The following is a 6,000-nucleotide window of genomic DNA, read 5'->3' as shown; positions in this document are numbered from 1 at the left end:
GTTTTGTTTTTGCGGTACCGAGGTATATAATATCGTTCGAAGCTGTAGTTTTCAAGTTCCAAAATTGACACCAAAGTGTCATTTTTTTCACACCCACTTTGGCACACTCCTTCTCAATTCGTTCGGCTGTTACCAGAGTGTCATTTTTGTTCACATGACCTTTTCCAGCAGGATGTTGAACGGATCACATGACAAACTGACACCTTGTCTGAATCCTCGTTCTGTATTGAAGGGCTTCAAGGGGTTCTTTGCTATTTTAATTAATTTGGCAAGAATGCCAAACGCAGACATGGCTTTTAAACACCTCTGAACGGATAGGCTGTCGAATGCGGCTTTATAGTCGAGGAATAGGTGGAATGAGTCGATGTGTTTTTCGTGGGTTTTTCCAGGATCTGGCGCAGAGTGCACGGGACACAGGATGCTGAGGTTCCAATCATTGGGCATGCCTTCTTCTAACCAAATTTTACTAATCAGCTGGTTCATGCTCCTGTGCAGCATCTGACCACCGGCCTTGAATAGTTCGGCTGGTAATCCATCGCCACCTGCTGCTTTATTGCCACTCTAACCTTATCTTGGCTAGGTGGTATCCAATATATACATATCTTATTTGTTCTGGGGTATCTTCTTCACCGCCACTATTTGATACCAGAAGCTTTGCAAAATGTTCCTTCCCGATTCTCAGCACGTCGTCTGTATCTGTCACCAGATTTATATCTTCATTTGTGCAGGAGGATGTGAAGGCACCAAAATCTTCAGTTTGGTGTTTTACACGTTGGTAAAATTTCCGGACTTCATTTTGACTCCTGTACATCTCGGTTTGCTCACGCTCAAGTTTTTCTTGTTCTTTCTGAGAATACGCTTTTCCTCTCCATAGTTCTCCATCGCATTACCTGTTGCTACTGTCTGCAGGGCTGCCATATGACCTGCGTTTTTCAGATCAGTAGCATTGTGACACTCCTGATCGCACCATGGGTTTCTTGATGGTGTTTTTGTAGGGAGTGGGCAATTCTCTGCCATTGTGCTTCTTTATTATTATCGAGACAAGGTGTGCTTTCGCCAAGCAGTTGTGTAAGTTGAACGGAGTAGGCTTCCGCTATCTGTTGTGTTTGCAGCTTTCCAACGTCGAGTTTCTGTGTTACATTAGATCGCACGAGCGCGAACCTTGGCTGCTACACGGTAGTGGTCGGAATCGATATTCGCTCCTCGGATCGATCGAACGTCTAAAACAATGGATGAATGCCTTCCGTTTATCACAACATGATCAATTTGATTTCTCGTTGCTTGATCAGGAGAAATCCAAGTTGCCTAGTTTTACCGAGATGTTTGAATATGGAGCTGCTAACTACCATGCTTTTTGGTGCCGCGAAGTCAATCAACCTCATTCCGTTGTCGGATGTTTCTTCATGGGGGCTGAATTTTCCGATGTTGAAGTCATAGATATTTGTTCATCCAATTTTTAAATCTCCTAGCAGAATTTTAACGTTATGCCCAGGGCAGCGGCCATATGATTTTTCTAGCCGCTCGTAAAATATGTTTGGTCCTTTCGTCATTGTCTTCTGTCGGAGCATGGGCGCAAATAAGACTGATGTAGAAGAATTTCGCTTTTATATAGATGATAGCAATTCGCTAATCCACTGGAGTGAATCTAGAGCCAAGGATTTAGGTATTTTTTTTCAATCATATGTGTATATGTGTATGCTTCAAGACTTCTACCATCCCTAATCCACATACATCCATCTGTGATAGTCCCCTTGTATGCAAAAATTTCTGACGAGAACAATATCCTGTCAGTAGAAAGCCAATACTTAAGTCCTTCACTTAATAACTCACCAGATCAGAGGGCTGAGCCAATCATGTTCATCCAACTGCAAACCACGCATTTAATTGTATATAATAGACTTACATCTCACTTTAAGATCAAGCTACTGGGCGCTAAGCAGAACTTACGACGACCCACAGACCCGAGAAGGGCTTCCTTCGACCTAGGCTTTATAGGGTCTTATTTGAATATTTCGAGGGGTTGCGAACGAAATGACAGTATATTGACAGTATATTGTTTTTTATTCAATCTTAAAATTGGCTTACTTTTTTATTCCGTTTACGTTATTACATTTCACTAAATGTCCTAACATCGTTGTCCTTTACTCTCATTCGCATGTGAAATAATTGAGAAGTAACTGTTATACACAGTCTAACCAGATTGTTAATTAGTGTGTTTCGCCAAAAATTATAACGGTAAGTGAAAATCAAATGTTTGTTTACATTACAAATGCCAACTAAAAGAAACCGCGATACATTTTTTAACATTATGATAAATTATAAAAAATTAGCAAATGTCAAATTTGCGAAAATGGAAAGTTTAAGTGGAATTACAAATTGAAGGAATGTTCTAAAAAATATAGAAGATGCAGACACAGTCGGCCTATAACATTTAGTATGTAATTTAAAATGTAATCCAAAATGTAATGCGATTGTTTGTTGAAGTTGTGAAAGGATCTGAAATGTCGTACTAGTCAAAAATTCAGGGACCCAAAATGTTGACAGAATCATACAGGCCTGGTATGTTGCCTGTCTGGACCTGTCAACATTTTGGGTTCCTGAATATACAATAAATGATGTTAATCTAATGGAAAATGTGTATATCGAAGGAGACGAGTCTGTTAAGGAAAATGTGCCGTAGAAGAAAGTAACAATAATATAATTCACACTTTATTTATATAGTCGGAGTCGATTTACACATGTCCGTGCGTCTGTCTGGCTGGCTGGTGCGCACGATAGGGAATAATTCGAAGATGGGGAATATCGGTCCACTGCTTCTGGCACCTCCCTTAAAAAATGGTCATAATTGTGCTAAATATTAATTTTATAATAACATGCAAACGGACTATTTAACGAAACTTTGTACAACCTATTATCTTTACCACGCCTAGATCAAGTAGGAAGATGGGACCCATTTGTCCACCCCTTCTGGTACATCCCCCACAAATGGCCAACATTTGCAATATTTATAAATCTAATATCAGTCTAATGGAATGTCCGATTCTAATGAAACTTTGTACAACCTATTATCTTTATCAATCCTACATCAAGTTTGAAGATGGGACCTTCTGGTACCTACCCCACAAAATGACGACATTTTTAAAATTTATAAATTCAATATAAGGCCAATGACATGTCCGCTTTGAACCCAATTTTGCACATCCTATTCTATTAACCAAATCTAGGTCATGTATGAAGATGGGACTTATCGCTCCACTCCTTCTGGTACCTCTGGTACCACAAAGGGTCAACATTTTTAAACATTTATAAATCCATGTATGATTGTCCTCTAAAAAAGATATTTCTTCTCAAACATCACATAATTCCACCCATTTAACAAACTACTTTTTCGTCATGCCTTCGGGGCAAAATGATTTAAGATTTTCAAAAAAAAACTCAAATTTGGTTGTTCATATGAATTGCATCATATTTGTTTGTTATGAACGCTGTTTATATATATTATTTTTGAAAAGGCTTTTATTTTTGAAAAGGCTCAAACTACGCAACACTGCAACTACACTTGCTGTTAAAATAAAGGTTTGTGCCTTTGCTAAGCTCTATTCACACTGTGCTGCGTTGCCAACTTCTGCAGAACCACAAATGTTATCAATTCAGCATGAGTTACACAAGAATATAAACTGGCAATATTACTTATTTAAACAGCTATTATTTTTCAAGAATATTAGAGTCCAAGGTGTAAATTTTTAAATTAATATTTTCTAGGGACTGTTTCAGCCCATGGCTTAGATTTTTAAGTTGATATTTTTCCACGACCATTAGAGTTTAATGCAGTCCCTCTTTAGACTTCATGGAGAAGAGTTTTAGATTAATATTTGTATATTGACTTTTAGAGACCAAGGCGTATATTTTTGAAATAATATATTTATAAGGACTATTAGAGATCAAGGCGTAGATTTTTAAAATGATATTCTTATAAGGACTATTAGAGCCTAAGGCGTAGATTTTTAAATTAATATTTTTATAAGGACCAACAGAGGCCAAGGTCCAGATTTTTAAATTAATATTTTTATAAAGACCAACAGAGGCCAAGGCGTAGATTTTTAAATTAATATTTGTATTAGGACCAACAGAGCCAAGGCGTAGATTTTTAAATTAATATTTTTATAAAGACCAACAGAGGCCAAGGCGTAGATTTTTAAATTTATATTTTTATAAGGACCATCAGAGTCCAAGGCGTAGATTTTTAAAATAATATTTTTATAGGGACCAACAGAGGCCATGGCGTTGATTTTTAAAATAATATATTTATAAGGACTATTCGACATCAAGGCGTAGATTTTTAAAACGAATATATTTATAAAGACTATTCGTCATCAAGGCGTAGATTTTTAATATAATATATTTATAAGGACTATTCGACATCAAGGCGTAGATTTATAAGGATTATTCGACATCAAGGCGTAGATTTTTAAAACAATATATTTATAAGGACTATTCGACATCAAGGCGTAGATTTTTAAAATAATATATTTATAAGGACAATTCGACATCAAGGCGTATATTTTTAAAATAATATATTTATAAGGACTATTTGACATTAAGGCGTAGATTTTTAAAATAATATATTTATAAGGACTATTCGACATCAAGGCGCATATTTTTAAAATAATATATTTATAAGGCGTAGATTTTTAAAATAATATATTTATAAGGACTATTCGACATCATGGCGCATATTTTTAAAATAATATATTTATAAGGCGTAGATTTTTAAAATAATATATTTATAAGGACTATTATATTTTTAAGACTCCCGGTGTTGCCTTTTAAATAAATATTTTTAAACAATTAATCGTTATCAAAAAATTAATTTCTTTTCAAAGACCAACAGTACAAAATTAATATCTTCCAATTAAAATAATTAAAAAAAAACCAGAGACCAGAATATATCTTACCTTTTTTCCAGAGAATAGAATATATTTGAGAGGGCCAATTTTTAATTACAAACATAACTCATAGCTGTCATAGCACCGAATCACTGACGTAAATAAATTTTGAAATCGTATTTTTTTTAATATTTTTTTCTTTTTATTTTCAAATTTTCACACAAATTTATTAAGGAAACCGAAAATGAAAAATCAAAACGACCTTCACAAATACAAAAACATTATTGCACAAAATGCGCGCGAACTCCACACACACAAATCGGATTAGACATCCCTTTTTGCACAAATCACAACAACAAAATCATTGCATATTCAACGACATTTAACAAACAGCAATTATGCAGGTCTCATCAATATTATTTCACGAAATAAACAATGGCCATTATAATTGTGACATTTTAAAGATATTATTTTATATAATTTCTTACTATTTTCATAAATTTTACACTTTTTCTTCACAAAATAACCGACAACACATTATAAGACAACCGACCGTTCGAACAACAACGAGCAAACTAATTGGAAGAGAGCGAAAGAGAAACTAATTAGGAAAAGAGATCATTGTTGTTGTGAAATAAGCCGGTGGCGCAGGAAAACAGAAATAGAAAAGGATAGATATATTGCAAATGATTTGCAAATAGAATATGCATTCGCCCTAGGGGCTATCAATTCAGTGTGAATTGCACACATGCCGGGAGAAGAGCAAGCAGAGTGTCAATATTTATTTATTTTGAACAGCTGTTTTGGTGTGCGGTGAAAAAGAAGTATTTGCTAACAAGAATTTATTGAATATTATTTACAAAACCGTAAGTATAAATTGTAATTGAAATTTAATTGATATTAAATATAACGAATTACATATTGCATGTAGTGGTGAAATATTTGCATAAGAAAATTGATGTTGGCGGCGTACTATTGTCTTACCGATCAGTGGTGTGAAAACTTATGTAGTGAATTGGAACATTTTTGGCAGTATGTAATATTTTCTTTCTGGAAATCCGGTAGAAATATGATTGTGGTTGAAATAAGATCAACAGTTTTAATGTGATCCATG

The sequence above is a fragment of the Musca vetustissima genome, unplaced genomic scaffold (genome assembly GCF_032173495.1).
Source record: "Musca vetustissima isolate MV318-11 ecotype Yass unplaced genomic scaffold, APGP_CSIRO_Mvet_v1 utg32560, whole genome shotgun sequence".
Classification (NCBI taxonomy): Eukaryota; Metazoa; Arthropoda; class Insecta; order Diptera; family Muscidae; genus Musca; species Musca vetustissima.
Note: the sequence above shows the minus strand (reverse complement) of the source record.